This window comes from Ursus maritimus, unplaced genomic scaffold (assembly GCF_017311325.1).
Source record: "Ursus maritimus isolate PB19 unplaced genomic scaffold, ASM1731132v1 scaffold_7, whole genome shotgun sequence".
Classification (NCBI taxonomy): Eukaryota; Metazoa; Chordata; class Mammalia; order Carnivora; family Ursidae; genus Ursus; species Ursus maritimus.
The window spans coordinates 29,601,666-29,624,597 of record NW_024426885.1 but is presented as its reverse complement, the minus strand read 5'-3'; the positions used below and the strand labels follow the sequence as shown (position 1 = coordinate 29,624,597).

At 38.3% G+C, this 22,932-nt stretch overlaps 1 protein-coding gene across 4 annotated transcripts in view; it reads left to right on the top strand.

Moving 5' to 3' along the window:
- The first annotated feature begins 867 nt into the window (after positions 1 to 867).
- R3HCC1L (R3H domain and coiled-coil containing 1 like) overlaps positions 868 to 22,932 on the top strand; it is an 84,088-nt gene continuing 62,023 nt past the window's right edge. Inside the window, exons 1-2 of one of the 4 annotated variants that reach the window (XM_040624013.1) lie at positions 868 to 988; positions 16,918 to 17,024. The gene's annotated coding sequence lies outside the window, so the exon portion shown is untranslated. The other 3 variants (XM_040624014.1, XM_008704367.2, XM_040624015.1) reach the window with 3 other exon arrangements.

Sequence of the window (22,932 nt, the reverse complement as noted above, 5' to 3'; positions counted from 1 at the left end):
GGCAGTAGGGAGGACTACGCAGGGGTGCTGAGACCAGTAAGGGAGCCAATGCAAGAAATGGTGCAGGTCTGAGTTAAATCACTGGCAGTGGGCGTGAAGAGAGAACAGATTCAAGAGATGCTTGGGAGATAGACTGTAAGGTTCGGTGACCATTTGGGCATGGGTGGAAGAGGAAGTGAGAGAAGGAGGAATCTAGGTTGGAGGTTGGATTGACTATTAGTGAATGGGGGGGGGTAGTTCCCTTGTCAAATTGCTACTTTTGAGATGCCTGTGGGAAGTGGATGGGGAGGAGTCCCCTATGAAGCTGGGAATACAAATGTGGCGCTCAGCCCTTCCCCGTCCCCCCAACCTTCATTCCATTACCAAGAACTCTGGAGAACACTAAATATTTAAGAGATGTGTTAGAAAAAGAATTCCTGAAGACCAAGGATGGCCTGGGAAGAAGGAAAACACAGGTAGTAGCATAGGAAGTAAGTGATAAAGAATGTCCCAACAGCCTCAAATGGTGCCTGAAGGTTAAGTTAGAAGACCTGAAAATTTCTCCCGTGAGTTTGACAATGAGAATAATGATGGGCAACAGGGGCATTTTCTGCGAGGGCAGAACCTGCAGGGCAGCGCACGCAGGAGGAAGCGGAGACGAGTTAGATTGCTTTTTTCAAAAAACTTGGCTGTGAAGGGAAAAGGAGGGATGGTGTGACTGAGCGGGATGTGAGGAGGTCTGAGCACTTTTACAGCCTGAGAGCAAGCAGGGAGGGTTGGCAGACAGGAGCGCAAACGCCTTCTCGTCCTCGCCGTTTTTTTGCCAGCCCTGCCCCCACGTGACCGCGAAGCGGCCCGCGCAGCACGGGCCTGGAGCGACTACAGTCCCCAGAAGGCCCCGCGGCTCGAGGGCGGGGCGGAGTCGAGGCCTGGCGCGCACCCCAGCGGCGCGAGCGGAAGAGCATGAGCTTCGAGGAGGCGGCGGAAGCAGAGAGCGACGGCGGCCCCGGTAACGAGCAACCCCGCGTCCCTGTCCCTCCGTCCCTCCCTTCACACCACTGGCCGGGGCTGGTCGCTCCCACTTCTCCCCATACACTTTGGACGAGACTTCCTTTTCCCTTTTGTTACCGGTATTTCTTTTCCCTCACGTGACGTGATGGGCGGGTCTCCGCCTGGGGCGGAGGTTACTGGGAAGCTGCCGCCCTTCGACCCCTGCGGGCCCTGGGTTGCGGGGATCCTCCGAGGCCCTTTTGCTAGGGTCTGCGTGCCCGGTTTGGGCCCTCTTCCCAGGTACTCTCTGCGGAGAGAACATTTCTTCCCCGGGTTTCAACAGGTACTGAGCGGGTCCGTGGCCAGGGTATGGTACTGTAGGCCACCGAGGCCTTCCCGAGAAGACCCCGGGGCGCCTGGCGATTTCCGGGCTGCGAGCCTTTCGAGTGAGTCCGCTCGGCTGGCCGGGAGCCCCGGGCTATGGGCTGTGGGTTGGGAGTCAGCTGTCTGTACCCGACGATGTACTTCCTGGTTTTCTTGGGCGGCCCTCGGAAAACCCCAAGTCCGATTATTAAAAGTTTTCTTTATCAATAAAGCCGCCTCTCAGAGTTGAAGAAGGGAAGAAGCATAGGATTTGGAGTCTAATGCCTAGGAGTCTCAGGTCTGCCACTTGCTGGGCTTGTGATCTTTTGTAGCCCGATTACCGCAGCCTTGGTTTCTGTATCTGAAAAATGGGGATATTAGTCTTTGGCCTGCCTGCCTTCGAGTGTTGGGGGGTTCAACAGGTGATGTATGTGAGAAAGCATATATCAGATATAACCTCACTATCCTTCTGTCCTCAGTGTAGGTCACTTGGATTTCAAAACCACATTTATGTCTTTATGAACTCGATTATAAATATGACCATGCTCTTTGTGAAATCAGATGAGTTAACAAATAGGTGGAAGTGTCTTTGGAAAGGAATACAAGCCACACAAACGTTCTTAAGCCATGTTCCTGTTGAAGAGGTGACATCAAGGCCCTAGCACCTGTGGAGTCAATTTTAAACTTCACCTGGATTTTCAGGTCCCCCAGAATTTGGACACTTCCTTTCCCCCAACACACCCACCTGTCTACCCCTTTTGCTCTGTTATAACCTTCCTTCATTACACAAGTACAAGTATCTTCGCACTTAATGTTCCTCAGTTGTGGTGCTAACCTAATGCCTGTCTCCGGCAAGTCTTGTGTTTTTTCCCCCTTTTCAGATACTACTCTAATTCTAGCTCTAATTCTAACACAGTCCCACTAACCTTGTGTGCATACTCGCTGAAATATTGGGGTTACCTTCACTAGACCTAGGTATATGTGCTAGAAGTCTGTTTCCTCATAGCTAGAATTCAGAATATAAATAGCCCCTATCCTAGTCATCTGGCAATTAAGATCTGAGACTCTAAGCAGGTGGTTTTTTGTGTTATTTTCCCTTATAGAGAATGGGGATTTTACAATCAATTTTTTATGGGTTTGGAGGTGTAGTAATTAGGTAATCCTGTATTTATACTGAAATCATTAGTTGAAAAATTCTTGAATGCAGTTCAGAAAACAGGATGGCGGTACAGTGAATTAGGTGAATTAGGTACAAAGTTGAACAAATTGAGTTCAAATCCTGGTGCTGTGACTTCTGCTTTGACTTTTGGCAAATTAGTTGACCTCTCTAAGCCTGTTTACTAGTCTCTAAAATAGATATAATAACATTTGCCTCACAAGGTGTCTGTGAGGATTAAATGAGATGTGAGTATAAGGAGCTTAGTAGTGCCTGGAGTAAGTGCTCATTGTTTTATTGCTGTTGTAATTGTTGAGTGTGATGATGATCAAAAATGATGATAATTTTGGATAATGTATTTCTTGAGATTTTTTCTCTCTCTTTTTTCTGTAAAATGAGGTAGCTATCCTTAGCTGTAAATAGAAGTACTCAGATTGCAGGGTGTTTTTTACCAATTGCACTTTGTATAAAGATTATATAATGCTATTTTTTACTCTTAGAGGTTTCCAGATGCTGTTGTGAAAAGGTTGTTGTTGGGATGTGCTTTGGACTCGTGCCTTATTTGTACCCTGTAGTAAGAATGCGGTTTTCTGTCTGTGCATTGTAGCTTGTAGAACAATTATCTATGTTTATGATTTAGATATTGACTATTGACTAGGACAGAGTTTTGTAGAGCACTTTTTGCCTTCCTCTCGCCCCTGCCTTTTTTCCCCCCTCTAAGTCAGACTATTCAACTCTAAAAGTTAGCTTAGTGGGTAGGTTTCAGAAGGCTTGGTGATCTCATTTTTTGAAGGTGAGAACTCTTAGTGACATTGGTGTATGTGCATTTGCAAGGAGTGAGAGTTTAGAGAAACCAACAGGGAAAGTCTAATAGAGAAAACTGATTTGTTGGTCAAAGCAAAATCTTAGGGTTAAGAATTGAAATGTTTATTTTTAATTCCCACAAATGGATGGGTGTTGACTATAAGGTATCTGCAGACTCAGATACTTAGGAAATGTTTCCTTTACTCTTTGATGTGGTATCCTCTGGCTCTGCCTTGCCAATTTCATTCTTTTATTTATTTATTTATTTATTTATTTAAGATTTATTTGCGAGAGAGAGAATCTTTTCTTTTTTTTTTTTAAGATTTTTTTATTTATTTATTCGACAGAGATAGAGACAGCCAGGGAGAGAGGGAACCCAAGCAGGGGGAGTGGGAGAGGAAGAAGCAGGCTCATAGTGGAGGAGCCTGATGTGGGGCTCGATCCCATAACGCCGGGATCACGCCCTGAGCCGAAGGCAGACGCTTAACCGCTGTGCCACTCAGGCACCCTGCGAGAGAGAGAATCTTAAGCAGGCTCCACCATGCTCAGCACGGAGCCTGACGCGGGGCTGTATCTCAGGACCCTGACATCACGACCTGAGCTGAAGCGATGCCCAACTGACTCTGCCACACAGGCGCCCCTCATTCTTACTTTTAGTTATGAATCAGCAGGATAACTATTTTTTCAGCATAGACTTTTATACAAAGCTATGACAACAGTCACTTCCATTAAAATTTACTTTGTGTGCTATAGTATGTTATTTTTTCCCTTGTTTTAGACATCGACTGTTTTTACTTAGAGAAGTTTTGGTAGGTAGACTCATTCTCAGCTGTAGCATCTAAGTGTATGTAGTGGATATGCTCAGTTAGTAATGACTGTGTTGAATAGTTCTGAATAAAAATATTTTGTTGATTGTTCTATGTCCCTAAGGCACACTCTCCAGAGACTGTGGTGTTGTGGAAATAGCCTAAGCTTTGGAGTTAGATCAAGTTTTGAATCCAGGCTCCACTACTTAATAGTAATTTATGACTTCGGTTCATATTATCATTCTGAGTTCATTTTCTTATCTGTCAAACAGGGATAGTAATACCAACCCCATATGACTGAAAAGATTAGAGATTATTTGAACTAGGCACATACTAACCAGGCTTAGCAAAAGGTATAGATTATGTTATTATTTCTTTAAAAATTTTTATTACATTTTTCTGATAGTCATTGACTTTGGTAATACATCTATATTCATTCCCTTAGTGTTTCACATGATTAGTGTTTTTTTTTGTTGTTGTTGTTAGCCAAGGTTAAGGTTGTTGACTGTGACCATGGAACCCTGAAACACAGCAAAGCTAATTGGCCAGCATGTTTGAATCTATGACCTTGTCCTCATTAGCTCTATAAGCTAACTACTCACAAAATAGCTCACCAGAATGATAAAACTGGTATGTTGTTGATTCGACACTCATGCACTCATTAGGCATAATAGAATTAAATGAATTAGTGCCAGAAGTAAAAGTATAGACTTTTAATTATAACCCTGTATAAATATAAGACTAGCTCTCACACTTTGTATAAAACCGGGAACCTCTAGGATGATCTTTGAAAAGCACTAACCAGAGTTATAATTTAGACATTTCTTTTAGTGTTGCAGACCTCCTACTCATAGGAGAAGTGAGAAGAAATGGAATTAGGTTATTCATATCTTGAAGGAGAACACTCTTTCTACTGTGCCACCCGCCAGAAAATGTGCTCTTAGCTAGTGAAGAAAACATTTAGAGTTCCCCATTAATGAGCCCAGCAGGATGGATGAAGCTCGTGTAACTCGTAAGAGTTTATTGAATTACAGAGAAATTCCAGTTGTCAGAGCTTTAGATAGAAGAGAAGTTATAGGGTGTTGCTCAGCAAGCTATAAGCCTGCGTTTGAAGAGGGTTTTCTCCTCTCTCAGTAAAACATAGACCGGTTGCTCCCAGTCTGTGGTGTGCGTTTTTCACTTGTCTTATGCTAGTCTTCTATATAGCTTTCCATTCTTCAAATTCAGTCTTCAGTTTTATTATTTGTTGTCCTTCTTATATCTTTTTTTTTTCTTTTTACGTCAAACGTGGCTGTTTTCAGACCAGGGATAAAAATAGAGAAGCAGAGAAGCACTGTTGGAAACAACAGGTTCTGGTGTCTAGTATTGTGAGGTTACCAAATAACACAGGTTAACCTGTGAATATGATGGTATTGACTTGTGACAGCTCCTGACCATTTAACTCTGCACAGAGGCAAAAATAGGGGCAAAAGGTATGTGGCATTCCTTAATAGGAGATTAGCTTCTTAGAAAAGAATATGCGTAATTTTAATATTGGCTTGTAGTTGGGCTGTGTCAAGTTCTTTGCCATGGAATACCAGAAGAAGACCTAGTCGTCAGTCTTTGCGATTCTTCTAGTTCTATTGGGCGATCCCTGTGTTGAGGAATACAAAGTAGAGTAGTATCTGTGAGGTTATGTGGGCTTCCAGGAAGAGGAGGATCTCGAAGGAAGTGATAGAATAACAGATTGGAGACCACAGAAGAAAATGCCACCCACAGAGGAGCGATGAGAAGTTAGAAGCAAAAATGAGTACAATATGTGAGTTGAGTGAGACAAAAAGGGAACGTTAACAGTATTGTACAAATGAAAGGTACGATTTTTACTGATGATGAGTAGTAAAGAGATGTGATTTGTTAGGTTTATATGTGTGTGATAATGAGGAAGAATTAATGGAAGGCTTTGAAGGGTAGGCTGAAGAGTGTAGATTTAGACTTGGTCCTGTAGGTGATGGTACTTCTGTTGAAAGTCATATGATGAAAATAGTGAGAAAGGTTGTCCTGGCAGCTCTGTGGGATAACCTGTAGTTGAGAGTGGCTGGAGAGTATTTCAATAGGACAGTGGTGGAGTAATGTGGAACCAAAACATGATAGCTCTTGTGAAGGAAGAACAGTAAGCGTGGGGTTGGAAGAGCTGGAAGAATCAGAATACCTCAAAGTTTTGAGCCTGACCTAGCAAGTATATTGTAGTGTCATTGATAGTGACATTGGGAAAGGAGCTTAGGTAGGCCTAGGGAGAAAGATAATGCGTTCAAGTGCTAATACTAAGTTTTAGGTATTAAATAGTGGTAGTTAAAAAAAAAAACCCTTGTGCTTTAAAACTAAAGAACTTAAAAATGAGTGCTCTTTTTTAAAAGTAATTTGTTTTTGAGGCCATGCATTTATTTTAGCAAATAAATATTCTTTGGAATTTGTCTTTGAAACCGCTTTCAGAACCAGTAGAGTCGTACAAGAAAACCAGTCTCATTACTTGATGATCATATCCTTTGACTTTAAGAGTATTTTCTAGCTCTATCACTCATCTTATTTCCCAATTTCTAAGTGATATTTGACAGTTTCTAAAAATGCAGAGGCATAAAATTTATTACCATGGTGGATGTATAAATGATTTTAGTGTGGTTGCTGAGGACAACTTAAAAAGTCTCAAGCTGTGATAGCGTCCTTAGAATAAAGTGCTAGTGCACTCTGATTAAGAGGGTAGGTTCTGGAAAGCCTAAGTTTGAATGATCTCTTTGGTACATCAGTTATGTGTCTTGAGCAAGTTATTTAATTTGCTTGGGTCTCAGTTTCCTCTTTTTTAAAAAATGTGTATGGTGATAATACTCCCTACTTCATAGAATTGTTGTCAGGATTAGCTCTTATACTTAGAAGAGTGCTTGGCAAATATTAAAAGCTTAGTAAATATTAGCTATTTATTAGTGTCACAACAACCACTGCTGTTGCTACCATCACCACTGTATTTATCTATTTTGTTTGTTTTAAAAAATCACTTATGTTCCTGTTTAGTTATGTCTCATGCAAGTGAAATGATAGGCAGCTGGAGATAAAACTAGAGCACAAATAAAAGACCTGACGTATAGAGATGTGTGTGTGTGTGTGTGTGTGTGTGTGTGTGTGTGTTCTGTTTTGTTTTGGTTTTTAGAATGTTGGCCTAGGAGAAGAGTGGAAAAGACCAAGGGTGGAATATTGGCGAATACTCACAGTAAGGGTTTGGGAGGCAGAAAAGGGGCTGGCAAAGGAGCAGTTGGAGATTGTTTAGAGAAAGAAAACAAGGAGTGGGTCCTGGTATAGAGGTTATACTAATTAGGATTAGATTTGGTTGCAGCCAAATAATAGAGGCTTAAACATCATAGAAGTATATTTCTCTTAATGTCAAGAATTCCAAAAGTAGTCTAGGGCTGGTATGGTTGGTTTGTCGTCATGTCACGTTGCTGCTCTTCTGTGCATGGGTTCTATTCTTTTCCAAAGTCATTTTATGGTCTAAGATTGTTACTGGAGCTCCAGCTGTTTCATTCACATTCCAACCATCAGAAAGGAGGAAGAGAATACATCTCCTTCTCTTTAAAGATATTTACTGAAAGTTACATGTGCCACTTCTGCTCATATTCCATTGGTGAAAATTAGTCACTTAGCCATACCTTCTTGCTGGAGAGATTGGGATATGTAGACTATTTTGAGTGGTCAGTGCCTGGGCGTAAAGAACAGGAACAATGAGGATAATCCAAGTAGAGCTACCTGAAGAATATAGGGTAGATAACAGAGTTAATTGTCTTTAGGATAGTTTGTCATTATTGGTAATCCTTGACAGAGTTTCTATACTTATGAAAAAACTGTGAATATAAAACTACTCTTGTCAGATTGTGTCATTAGTACTTTGTTTTTAGGGTGTACACGAATCCTTTTTTAATAAGGATTATCATTCTCTCATAAGGAAAAAAATTATATGTATGTACATGTATGTGTGTGTATACAAATACATAATGTGTGTTTTTATATATTTCCTCACTTAACCTTGGCATCGGCCGAAATTATTTCATATGGCAACAATGTGCAGTAAAATGATGGTAAATAAGCCTCTGTATTTCTCCTTTGTAGTTTTAAGCCCATAATTTTACTTAGCTTTCTATCCACTCTCCAGTTCGGTTGTTCTGGGCAGTGTTCTAATCCATCTCTGTCCTTTTATATTACTCCTCTGTTTTACTGCTGTTAATCGTACTTCCCAAAATAGATGGGCAAATTTAATTAAATGTGTTATTTGCACTCTCCTGATCATTAATGAATTTGTAAGTAAGATCAGACTTATAATCTTTCTAATATTACAATTACTGAATTCTGTCTATCCACTCAAGTGGTAATTATTTGCTTTAAAATTTTTTTATTTTTAAAGTTTCTATATTTTGTATGTGTTCCTACAGTATTGGAAATATGAAGGTCTTCCAAAGAAAGAAAGGGAGAACGTTTTTCCCTAGGATTTTTTTTTTATTCCTTTCAGTTGAAAATATTTTATTTATATATTTTTGAATGATGAACAATCCATTTAAGATAAGAAATTCATCAGTTGCTGTTTTTGTATTTTATCAATAGACATATAGTTTAAAATAGGTAAGTTTTAAAAGTCAAATAGTAAAAGGAATTAGAACAAAATATAGTGAATATCCATGCTGTCTAGTTTCCTCCCTGAAGGTAACCACTTTCAGCCCCTTAAACTGTTTTTTCTGGCATTTATGTATCTCCATGTTTCAAAATAATACATGTGCAATGCTGTTCTTTTTCATTATATACTGAGTCTCTATTATGGTAGAGAAAACTGTACTGTTCTTAAACCGCCATCACCACTGCTGTTCCTCCTCTAGCTTCCTAATTTAGTTATATTATAATATTTGGTTAAATGAGATAGTTAATGTTGTATTTACATTATATGCCTGTGCAAATTTTACTTGCTGATAGTGTCTGAAATACTAGCCTCTCAATGCAGTTTTCCACAAGGTCAGTCACAGTAATCTGTCAGTTTCAGTTTTCTTTCCTTTTAAAAAATTTTCTTGGCAACTTCACTTCCGGAGACCTTCATTGTCCTCCTACCTGGGCCTACTTCATAGCTCTTTTCCTAGGAAGATTTCCCTTTGTTATCTTTAGACCGTTCTCTCCTTTTCAGTTTGATTCCCAGTATTGTAATTCTTTTTTTTTTTAAATTTTATTTATTTGAGAGAGAGTGAGCATGAGCAGAGGGAGAGACAGAGGCAGAGGGAGAGGGAGAAGCAGACTCCCTGCCGAGGGAGTCAAGGAACTTGACTCGGGACTCGATCCCAGGACCCTGGGGTCATGACCTGAGTCAAAGGCAGACAGACACTCAACCGACTGAGCCACCCAGGTGCCCCCCCAGTATTGTAACTCTTCTTTATTCTTCATTTACCTTCTTGCTTAGGTAGAGCACATCCTCTAGTAGTTGTGTTGGATGAAAAAGATGGTACTATGGCAGAGAGCATGGGGATGACAGCCTTCAACATGCCTGACTCTGTCACATAGCTTCAATTGAATTGGTTACCTTCTACTTTTGGTGCACTTTGCATCAAGGAATCCTGGAATGTCCATTCACCGATATTCCTTCACTTCTCTCTTGTGTTGGGTATGTTTTCCATACCCTATGCCTTTCTTTGTTTTGGTTTATTTCTTCATTTGGGTTCAGAGGATGATGAGACTATTACCCACTATCTAAAATATCTCATCAGCACAATCTCCTTGAACAACGAAGATTGTTAATCTTACATAGTGATTTTGGGGAGGGTGGAGTTCAGGGATTGGAGGATTTTAAGAGGTGGAAATGGGTTAACATCTATAGAAGCATGGTTACTTGAGTGACGGCGTTCATTGGTTGTCACTCAGGAGCGTGTTTATTGGAGTGAATCTGTCCCTGATTGTTTGGCTTGGAAGACTGCCTGCTGGGTTGAGTTGTCCTTATCAGTTGAATGGATTTAAAACTGGTACTCCTGGCAGTTTACCATGGCTAGGAAGAATCAGTCCATCTTCTCTTGAATTTGTTAGAACTTTAAATTTTCAGTCCTCTGGTAATTTTCTAAGAAAGTGTACATGGGAGATAATTTTTTTGAGCCTTTCCAAATGTCAAAGTGTCCTCCTTCTCTTCATTTGATGAATATAGTTTGGATGAGTGTAAAATTCTAGATTGGAAATGTTTTTCTTCCGAATTTTGAAGGCATAGTTTTTTCTCCTTGTCGTCTGTTGCTATTGAGAAGTCCTCAGCAAACACGAATCCTCTTCTTTGGTTTGAACCTACTTCTTTGGAAACTTGGGAGTCTTTGCTTTGTCCCCTGTATTCCGAAATTTAACAGTGATAAGCCTTGGTGGTGGGTCTTTGTTTACTATTTTTATGTAGTGCTGGGTATTTGTAGGTACTGGGAGGTCCTTATAATCTACAACAATTTGCATTTTTTGGGGAGCTGGTGGGGATGGGGGTGGGGAACAATAGATCTTAGCTATGTTAACATGCTTGCTTAATTACCCTGTTTGAAAGACCTCTGCTCTTTTAGTCAGCTGTAAACCAGAGATTATCACTTTTACATTCTGCAGAAATAACCTCAAATTTTCTTTCAAGGGGGAGAAAGGGATCTAAGGATCTAACGATCTAACTGCTCCTCTGACAGCTTTCACTCAGTGCTCCTCCCTCTCCGTTTCACTTCCAATTCTGGAGGTGGTGCTGGCAGTTCCTGACCCTTGTGTGGGTTCTGGCTGTAAACTGGATTGGGTCTCAGCTTTCTCTATCCCTGGATTGGGATTTGGCTCTCCAGGACCTGCTATAAATACCTGTATATGTTCTACCTTCCAAAGTTGTGTTATTCTTTTCTCCTCTTTCCATACTTGTTGATTTGTATGTTAAAAAAAACAAAACACTTTTATGTTAGTAGGATTTTGTAAAGAAGCAAAATTATATGCCTATGTCCATCCCACTCTCTTAACCCACAGGGCTGAAAGGATTGATAAGACCAACTGCAGTATTTTTATGTGAAATGATACTACATGATCATTATAATTTCAATACGTGAAAGGCAAGTAACAGTATATGGTGCCCAAAACAATAACTAAATACGGTCTGCAGCGAGGGTTCTGTTATAGAAAAGAAAGAATGTTGTGCTTCCCTCCATTGCAGGCTATCCCTTTAATTTCTACAAATAATTTTTGGAAAAAAACATAAAAATGATTCATCTTCATTATAAGAAAGCTAGCAAATGCTGATAAGTATGAGGGAGAAAATAAGAATCACTTTGATTTCTCAACCTCGTGCTAACTACTGTTAACTGTTCAGTGTGTATTTTCTAGTCTTTTTTGTGCATTTACTTACGTATTTGTGCAAGTATGTTTATATTATTTTGCTTCTTTCCCCCATTTTTTTCCCGCCATAAATGTATATATCTCCTAAGGGGATTTTTTTGTGCAGAATCTAGAGCTAATAGTAACAACTTTAACAACTGCCATTTATTTGGTTACAGATTATGTGCCAGGTACTGTGCCGACATCTTTTTTTTCTGTTTAATTTATGTTGATGTTATTTCAGACTGCAGGAAAGCTATAAGGATACAAGAAATTTACCCAGATACCCCAACTATTAACACTTCTGTACATTTGCCTTTTCTCTGCTTCCCTCCCTTTCTCCTCTTCCTTCTCCTCCTCCTTTCTTTCCCTCTCCCTCCTCTCTCTCTCTCTCTCTCTCTCTCTCTATATATATATATATACACTCTTTGTATATGTGTTTCTTGAACTATTTGAGTAAGGTGCAGGCCTATTTCCCTGTATACCTAAATACTTCAGAGTGCATTTTCCAAAAATAAGGATATTCTTTTGTGTAACCACAGTACAGTTGTCAACATCAGGAGATTAACATTGATTTAATATTATTATCTAATCTACAGACTTGTTCAGATTTCAACCCTTGTCCCAATGATGTGCTTTTATAGCAAAAGAAAATTCTGGATCATGGAGTGCATTCCAGTGGTGATATCTCTTTAGTTCCCGTTAATCTGGAGCATTTCCTCAGTCTGTGTTTTTTTCATGACTTTGGCATTTTTGGAGAGTGCAGGCCAGTTATTTTGTAGAATGCCTCTAATTTGGGTTTATCTGATGTTTTCTCATGATTGGATTTAGGTTATCCATTTTTGGCAGGGGTACCATAGAAGTAATGTTACGCTTCTCAGTGCATCATGTCATTAGGTGTAGGATGTTGAATTACTGGCAATGTGATCTCAGATCACTTCATTAAAAATCCATCCTTGTTTTATACCTTTAAAAAAAAACCTGTCTGGTTTTTTTTTTTAAGTTTTTTGAAAGGTAGTATCTGCCAGGTTTTCCAGTGTAGTTACGATTTTTCCTTTTGTAATTTTTTTGGTGGTAAAATATACATAACATAAAGTTTACCAGTTTAGCTATTTTTATGTGCATAGTTTAGTGGGGTTAAGTATATTCACTTTTCATTTTTTTTTAAAGATTTTATTTATTCATTTGACAGAGACAGCCAGCGAGAGAGGGAACACAAGCAGGGGGAGTGGGAGAGGAAGAAGCAGGCTTCCCGCAGAGGAGCTTGATGCGGGGCTGGATCCCAGAACTCCGGGATCATGCCCTGAGCCGAAGGCGGATGCTTAACGACTGAGCCACCCAGGCGCCCCTCATTTTTTTTTTTTTTTAAGAGAGCGAGAACGCTCACTCGTGCGTGCATATGAGCAGGAGTGTGGGGTGAGGAGCAGAGGGAGAGAGAGAATCTCAAGCAGGCTTCACACCCAGGGCAGAGCCCAATGTAAGGAGGGAACTTGATCTTATTACCCTAGAGTTGGACACTCAACTGACTGAGCCACCGAGGCGCCCCCACATTTTGTTTGTAATTCTGAAGTATCTTTGAAAAAAGTTTGAGACTTTCATATGAATGTCCTGTTATTTCTTGAATTTTTTACTCACCAGTTTTGTATCAATCAGTGATTTCTGCCTGAATCATTTTCATGATGATTCCTAAATGGTGAGTTTCTAATTCTGCCATTTTTTCTACACTTATTTATAATAATACTTTATTTCATAATTATTTGTTTTGTTGCTGTCCCTGATTTGGCCAGCAGGAGCCCCTTCCAGTTGATTTTTGTCCCATTTTGGCTTGTCCCCTCATTCTTTGAGTACTGCCTTGGTGTTTACCACAACAAAATGTTTAGGCTCATCTTGTACTTTCCCAGCCTGAGCCCTGGGATGAGTTATTTCTTCAAGAAGCTCTGGTTCCTTTTAGTAGAGAATGGTTTTAAAAGCTGTGATCTGGACTGTAGATGCCCTCGTTACTGCTGGGTAACAATTGCTCCAGTCCCTCTTGGCAGGCATGTGGGAAATAGATGTATGTGGTATATGTGTGTATGCCCACACACAGTCAGTACATCTTCATTGGTCTGCTGAAAGGACTGAGTTTATACTGATACCTCTGATTGCAGCCAGTCCTGCAGGGTTTACTCTGTCCTTCCTTTATTCTGTACTTAAAACTCCCTCTTCCAACAGTGAGAAATTGTGTCCTATTATTCATATTTTTTCTTATTGGCTCAATCCTAGAATACTAGAAAATAGTTTAAGAATTGCTTACTCATACCACTATTTAAAAGATACCTACTAAGGAGAGTTCAATATTTGTTGATAGGTTTTCCTTTAGCCTAAGGGTATTGTAGTCTAAATCTCCACTGTCAAATAGGGTAGCTACCACACGTGAGTTGTGTTCTAAGTGTAAAATATACACTGGATTTTGAAAACTTAGTATAAAATAAGGAATGTCAGATAGCTCAGTATTTTAGTAATATCTTTATGTTGATTATATATTGAAATATTTTAGGTAAATTAGATAAAGATATATTAATAAAATTAATTCCACCTATTTATTTTAATGTGGCTACTGGAAAATACTAAATTACATATGTGCCTCCCATTATGTTTCTGTTGGACAATGCTGATCTAAAAACCTTGTTTAAAAGTTACTTGGATTAGTTTTCTCTCTCCAGCATTCTTCCCTCCCTCACATGGTTATGTTAGTCATTTGAAATACAGTTCAGTTCTATTTTTATTCTAAGTTTTTCTCCCCATCCTAATTGATCTTCCTTATTTTTGAGTATGTGAAATATTAACATGGTTCCAAAAGTCAGAATTGTGCAAAAAATACATACTCAGAGCGGTGTCACCCTTTTCTTTTTCCTTACCACCTGTTTCCACCAACCCTCTATAGATAACCAGTTTCATTATTCTCTGAATTATCCTGTGTGTTTTTCCCCTAGGAATGATGAGATACATGTATATTTTCTTACTTCCTCTTCTTTTTTACACAAAAGGTGCATATTATAGATAACTCTTTTGTACTTTGGCTTTCTCAGTTAACACAATATATTTTGGAATCCATTCCATATCAATTTATAGACTCACCTTCCCTCCCTCTGTCTTTTCCTCTCTCTGACAGTTGTGTAGTACTGTTCTATTGTGAGGATGTTAACCATTCTTTTATGCTGTTTCCAATATTTTGCATTTACAAACCGTGCTGCAGAGACTAACCTGGTCATGTATATTTTTGTATGTTGGAAATAAATGTTTGGGTAAATTCCTAAGATGGGATGGTTGGATCAAAAGTTTAGAAGCATGTGTAATTTTCATAAATATTGCTAAATCCCCTTTGGGGGTTGTACAAATTTGGATTCTCACCAGCAGTGTATGAGAGTGTCCATTTCCCCCCAACCTTATCATCGGAGTATGTTGTTAATACTTCTTAATTCTTGCTGACCTTATAAGTAAGAAGTGATATCTCCATATAGTTTTAATGTTTATTTTTTTTGTTTGTAGTAAGGTTGAACATCTTTTCATATGTATAAAGATCATTTAAATATCCTTTTTATGTGAATTGTCTTGTATCTTTTTATTAATTTCTCTATTAGGGTTTTTTCTCCCTCAATTTTTAAGAGTTCTTTATTTTAGGGATATTAGCTCTTTATAAGTTATATGTGTTACAGGTATTTTCTCCCAGTTTGTCAGTTGTCTTTTGACACATGTGCACGTGTGTACACACGTGTGTTTGGGCTTTTATCTAGTTCAATTTTTCAGTCTTTTGTTGCATCTGAATTTTGGGTTATAATTGGAATACCTTTCCCTTTCCCCCAGGTGGAGAAGAATTTACATATTTTCTTCTAGTACTTGTATCATTTTAGTTGTTTCATTTGGATCCCTGCTCCATTTAGAGTTTTTCAAAATGAATATTATACAAGTTTAATAATCTTTTTCCAAAGGCTAATTAGTTGTCCTGGCTTATTTTTTCTTTAAAAAGTACAGTTTTGCCCCAATGCTTTGAGATGTCCCTTTTAGCATACATTAAGTTTCCATTGGGTTTATTTCTGGACTTTCTACTCTTCTGCACTGATCTCTTTCTGTACCATTATCACTCTTTTAATTCTAGAGGCTTGGTAATATATCAAGGGATAGCTTTTAACATTTTTTTTTAAAGATTTTATTTATTTATTTTGACAGAGAGAGACACAGCCAGCGAGAGAGGGAACACAAGCAGGGGGAGTGGGAGAGGAAGAAGCAGGCTCCCAGCGGGGCAGGGAGCCTGATGCGGGGCTCGATCCCAGGACCCTGGGATGAAGGCAGATGCTTAACGACTGAGCCAACCAGGCATTACCCAGCTTTTAACATTTTTAATGTTTCACTGGCTATTCTTACATCTTTATTTTTGTGTTGAACATTAGTAATCAGCTATCTCCATAAGAAAGTTTGCTCAAATGAGATTTTTTTATTAGGATTATGTTAAATTCATAAATTACTTGAGGGAAAATGGACATCTTTATGATATTGAATTGTGTTGAGTCCATTTGGTCAAATCTACTTTTGTGTCTCAGGAATGTTTCAAAATTTTTATATTGGTTTTGTACACTTGTTAAATTTTTCATTTTTAAAAAACTCAATATGTTTGTAGGTCTTTATATCAATATTTATAGAGCTACGTTATTCTTTCTAATGACTATTTTTCTATAGTTGTACCATAATTTATTTAACCTCACCCATATGAGTGCACATTAAAGTTGTTTATAATTTTTCACTATTAAAAATAGTTCTGGAATGAGTATTCTGGTAGAAGTTCATTATCTGAAATTTGTTAAAATGGTTTATACATTAATAAAATGTATACCTTCACCAACAATGTGTGAACTTTATTCAGTCTCCATTTACCAAAACAGGACCTTCTTCTTCTTTTTTTAAATCTTTGTCAGTTTGATGGACAAAAAAAGTACATTTATTTTGCATTTCTCTGCTGATGTCATTTATTTGTTCTTTGCTAGTTTCTTTTTTGTCTGTCCAGCCATCCAGTGTATTCCTACTGAGCACCCACCTTGTGCCGGCCTGTAGGTTAGAGCTATAATAATGACGAGAAGTTGATCGTCTTTTTGTGGTTTTCATCATTTGTATTATTTTGTTTTTTATCTGTCTTTCTCTCTCNTTCCCTTTTTTAAATGGCATTTGATAGGCACTTCTGTCCCCTCACATTAGTTCTCACAGGACTGAGAAAAGATGGCATTTTTTATTCTGTTTGGTTGATGAGCTTCTAAGAAATACTTTTGTTGTTCATGTTTATTTTCATCGCACGTTCTGTAGTAGGTAAATGACTATGTTAAGCTCTTAGTATTCACAAAATGAGATATTGAAAGTTAACTGCATAGACTAGAGCCAAAGAAGTGATAATTATATGTTTTTATAAAAGTAACTTTTATTATTATTATTTTGCAGGTGAGGCTGCTGTTTATCAGAAGGAAAGCTTTGTGGCGTTTGCCTTCAGACACAATATCTGAGTGTTCTAGAGTTTTTTTATTCAGAAAATAAATGCCATTTATTTGGTAAGTCCGTTAATTATGACTTCTGCATATATTATAGAAATATTGTTTATTGTTTATTTACTCTAAATATTTGTTTGCTTGCTTATATTTTGTTTCTTTAGTGTCATTTGTAACTCTCATGGAAAACAACTTTGAGAGTGGCAATTTCCTGAAGGACTAAGGGTCTCTTAAAGATTTTCTTCTACTCACTGTTCTTAATTTTGGTGTTTCTTGCAAAGAGAACAGGGGCTGGTTAAATATTAGCATTAGTTCTCAAAGTTGGAATCCTAGGTTTGCTCTTTTTAGTCTCTCTTCACCGTAAGAACCAAGAATTGACCTCGTTCCTGTCCAGCTCTAGAACTTCCGTCTGGTTCATGCAGGGAGCAGTAAAGAAGCCGTGTTATTGTAGGGGTTTGAAGAACTGGTTCAGGAAGAATAGATGGTCAGTTATATCTTCAGTAAGGCATAGTGAAGCAGAATGAGTAATGCTATTAAAGAAATTAGAAATGAAAAATAATGAGGTATATAGTGAAACTGATTTTAATTGTTTAATATTACTCTGTAGGTATTTTTTTTATTAAGTTTTTTTTCCAGGAAGACACAGTAAGTTGATATGACCACTGTTTTGTAAGAGGTTCTTCTTACCCACATCCTTTTAATCTTTTCAGTTTATTCCAACTTGATTCTTACGTGTCACCAGTGTTAACTGGTAAGCTGATATGTTTGGTGAAGGCGTTAGTGGTATCAAGAGGGTCAGTCATAGCAAATGTCAGAAGATAATTGTAGTTGGGTGCTGCTGAAGCATATGGCAAAAAATTGGAAACTAATGAAATGATACTGGTGACTTAACAGAATTTTCTATTAAATGGTTTTACACAGCAATATATAATGAAAAGTAAATATTGATGTTGAGAGCTGAGCTTGAAGTATTCTCAGATAGAATCTAAGGATGAGGAGCCACAGCTACAGAAAAAAAGGGAAAGATTCTCCTTTCATATCTTTTTTGGTAGTCTCTTTGCTTTTGTTAGCATTAGAAAGCTGACTTCTGATGTTCTTAGAGTGTGTGTACGGCCTGTTTGAGTAGAGGCATGGAATTTCATTGTGCATGAGTCTGAAACGGCCCCGATCTGAGAGCATACCAAAGTGAGTTTTAATCTTGGTTATTTAAAATCTCCTTGTACCTGTCTTATTAGGAATATTATTTTTTTAAGAAGAAACTAATTTGCAACTGGCTATAAAGAGTGACATTGTGTCCAGGAAAATGCTGTACTAACACACTGCGTTGTCCCACAAGAGTACTTCCCAACTCCCTGAACGCAGTGCTGACAATCTGTGCCGGCCTGTGAATTGGGCAACAGTTGGGGAAGACGGCCAGCAGAGTGAGGTGGTTGTGTGTAAGTTATAGAGGAGGTGGGGGGGGGAACAAATGAGAGAAGAGCAGAGCAACTCGCGTTCTGTGGGCAGTTTGAATGGAAGCTTTTGTTAGCTCTGCTAAAACAACTGTGAAGTGAATAGCCAGAGAGTGTGGGGGGTTTTGGTGGAGTAGAAAATCATGTATTTCACTTTTCCTTTCAAGGTGTCATTGTTTCATTCTTTTTGTTATTTTTTTATTTTTTATAATGATTTTTTATTATATTATGTTAGTCACCATACAGTACATCCCCGGTTTTCGATGTAAGGCTCGATGATTGATTAGTTGTGTATAACACCCAGTGCAACATTGTTTCATTCTGTCGTCAAAACTGTAAGGCTAGATGTTCTATTGATGAGAGTATGGATTGGATAAATTTAAAAATTTTGAATACACTAGAAATACCACTTCATGGCAGGAAATGAGACTATAAAAGTCAGGGTGGTAGAGATGGGATTTATCTTTTCTAGGAATTATTGTAATGGTAGTAAGGCCAGTTACCATATCTAGATCCAGAATGATTGGGCCTTTATCTCAGACAAATGTATATCCTGTTATTTATTTATATGTTAGAGTTTATATACACATACCCCACCCACTGGTGGTGTTTTAGAAACACTCGGCTAGCTGGAGCGGTCTTCTTCGGACATAAGGCATGGGTGTCTGAGTATTTCTGGATTGTGGAATAGAAGTTAACACGGGGCAAGTTATGGTTCAGTATGTTCAACCTCTGGCTCTAGCTAGACTAGTTTCTGTAACTGTCTCCAAAAATGACATTCTTGACTTACTGCCTCTTCATACTGTTCAGGCTACTCCTCCTTGGAATGTCTCCGTCGGATTCTCTTTCTCTAAACAAGCTTATAAAGGCCCAGTTGCAATTCCACCTACTTTATGACATCTTCAACCATTCCAGGCCCTTAGTGATATTTCTTTTTCAGGGTTTCTTTCATTTACTGCCTTTTTCTCTTTATTTGGCTATCATATATTACCTTAAAATTTTTTGAAAAAAACTTATTACCTTCTCAGTTAGGTGGGGACAACTTAAAGGGGAGGTTACACTATTCAGGTGGTTCAAACCATGTTATATTATTGTAGTCTTACTTTACAATCTCCACTACCCTAGCATAGATCTCTGTACAGTATGTGCACTTAATAAATATTTGTTTGACTCCAAGAAAATGTCATTACCTATTGTTAGCTTTTCCAGTCTTTAACATTTATCTTTCTTTTTGTATCATAAGAATAATAGATTAAAATGCAGTTTAAGTACCTGAGTCATGTTTGTTCAGTACACTGTACTTCTTGGAAAGCCTTCTGTAGTGCTCGATACAGGCTAACTGATTTGTAAAGGAGCATTGCTCTGAAGATAATTATATTCTGAGGTAATTACAGTATTTGTTTTTCTTGAATCTCTAATTAGTAAACCTTCAATCTGCATATACGAGAAGCTCTCATTTATTAATTTTCTAATGTTTTCCTTACCTGCTTTGAAGTGAAACTTGCGTCTTTTGGTTTTTCAGATTCTTACTGGGCACATTTGGCCTTCACACTTGCTAGCATAGCTACAAGGAGGGAAGAGAGAGACAGAATTGTGACTGTATCTCTAACATAGGGATTCCACCCCCTTTGCAATTATTCTCTTATTGCTGTTGCACTTTTTTTGTTTTGTTTTGTTTTTAAAGCTCTTCTCTGCTATCTGTTGTTTTACCCCAATATTCATTCATTCATTCATTCATTCATTCATTTTAGAGACAGACAAGAGTGCCCACGAGCAGGGGGAGGGGCAGAGGGGGACAAGCAGACTCCCTGCTAAGTGGGGAGCCTGACATGGGGCTCTCAGTCTCAGAACCCTGAGATCATGACTTGAGCCAAAACCAGATGTTTAACTGACTTAGCCACCTAGGCGCCCCTACTCCAATTTTTACAAGGCATATATTCTAGTCTACTACACTAGTTAAGTGCAGGGACTTTGGAGTCCTAACCAACACTGGAAACTGTGTGATTTTAAGTAACTTAAGTTTCAGATTTCTCATCTGTAAAATTGAGATAATCATAACTACCTCTTAGTTTGTAGTTGGGATCAAATGAGGTAATATGTATAACAGCACAGATTAAGCCTAGTGGCTTCTACTTTCAAAATTAACTGTGCGGTTTATTAACTTTAGTCTGTGATTCCCAAAGGGAAAGAAAGATCAAGTTTAATGCATGTCAGGTTTGAGGTGCAGTCCTAAAGTCTTGTCCATTTCAGCTCTCTTGTCAACTATAGGGTATCAGTGAGTGAAACCGAGGATAGACCCAGGAGAGGAACTACTTTCTCATAAGTCTAGAAATACAGACCAACCTCCAGATGTCTGATGAGGGAAAGAAGATTTAGGAGGGGTTTTTCCTTTCTCTTTTCCCCAGGTATATATGCAGAGTAGGAAGCAGAGTTTTCTCTCCACCATTCTGTTGCATGTTATATTGCTGTTGTTCAGTTAAGTTTTGGTCTCACTGCCTTTTGAGGTGGTCAATAATAGGTGCACTAACATTAAACTTCGAACAGTTAAGTTGGTGAACTATAGGGTTACCATGTCAGTGGAGTGTGAAAGAGACTAAGCTTCGGACTGTTTCCCAGCCTATAAAGCGTGAAATCAGTTGGTGCCGATGCATGGCGACTCTAGCCACTGGAGTGTAAAATAACTTGAGGACATGAATTGTGTTTCGTTGTGAGCAAAACCTTTTCATGCCATAGTTTGTTTATGTATTTTGGTGCCCCTACGATCCTTCTGGATTCATGTACCCTATATACAGTTTCATTGTCTTGATAATCAGATTTTTCATGAAATATTTCTTCCAGTTAGCAAACGGTATCCTTGTGCAACTGCACGCAGAGAGGCAAAGGCTATAAATCTGCAACGCGGACTAATACTAAAATACCGTAGCTATTATATCCTGCTTAAGATTGAGTCTGAAAATACCATCTTCAGGAGGTGTTTGATGTACAAGTTTCTTCTGTTTTTAGACTCGGATTTGAAAGTGCACTCTACATTCTGCCTTGAAGCGTCCTCCAGTCTAAGAATTGTGTTACCAGTTTCACTGGTTGCTGTTCCCATGTTCACATGTGCCTCTGGAGAAAGGGAAGTATGTAGAGAAGGATAATGTTTTCAAATGGTGGGGGAGTTGGTAGGAAGAAGTATTATTAAGAAGAGATTATTCTTATGGGAAATAGAAGAGAGGGAGTTCCTCTCCTGACACCTGGTGAGGTTCTTCACCATATGGCTTTGAGGGTGAGGCAAGGTGAATGAGGAAGTTTCAGAGACAATAGTGAATTATTATTGTCAGCATTTCAAGTCTGGAAGGTTATTGGAAATAGGCATGCCATGAAAGCATTAAAGTTCTTATCATTCTTATCCTTGTTGGTTTTCTTGTTTTTTTGCAGCAGTCTTTGAACTCTGGTTGCTTTTGTATTTATACAAAAGAAAATTGTGAATATTTATGAAATTAATACATTATTGTAAGAGACCATCCTCCTGAATATGAAGCAGTGTATTGTAGCAATTAAATGCAGGGACTTTGAAATCCTACCTGGTGCTCAAAACTGTGTGATCTTGAATTACTTAAGCTTCAGCTTTCTCATTTGTCAAATTGGCATAATAATAACCACCTCATGGTATTATAGTTGGAATCAAATGAGATCTTTTATATATATATATATGTGTACACACACACACACACACACATATATATATATATATATATATAAAACATTTAACATAGTCCCTATCACATGGTGAATACTCATTAAATAGTGGTTGGCTATTTTTTCCTCTTTTTCTTCCTGTGCTGCTACTATTGGTACTACTTTACCACTTCTTCAGTTTCACATGTAGGGCCTAAACCTTAATGAAACAGAAAACATAATTAGATATGGTTCACAGCAGCAGATTTTGAAAAATATGTCATTGTTCTCTTAGACATGGCTTAATAGATCTTAACCAAATAGAAACTCTGTAAAAAGACTTTTTTCATGAAAAGAAAGGATTGTTATGTTGACTTAAGATAGCCTTGCAAATAAATATAAAAAATTATTTTAAAATATTTTGGGTTAATGCAAATAAAACAGCCTTTCAATAAACTTAGGGAGTTTACAGAAATAAAATAAGAGTTCAAAATATTGTCATTTCTTATTACTCACTTAACACAAGCTGTTTTTTCTAAGGAAGTGCCTCTTCAAAAATTCTTAGGAGAAAGAAGTGTTTTGTCTGGTGTTAAGAATAGTCATAGTAGAGTACTTGTCCAGTGTATGAGGCACTTATTTTGTGGGAATGGGATGGAAAAGGCTTCCTGATCATTTATACTAATGGAGATGAGCGTTAGTGTGGATAATATATTTGGTTTTGACCTGCATTATGTGATTATTTTTGCAGCACAATTAGCTTCCTGATTAACTTTGTTCAGCTAGTATTTCCAGAGCACATACAGAGCGAAAAACTGGGAAGGCAACTGGATAAAACTACTAGTTTTAGTTGATACGAGACC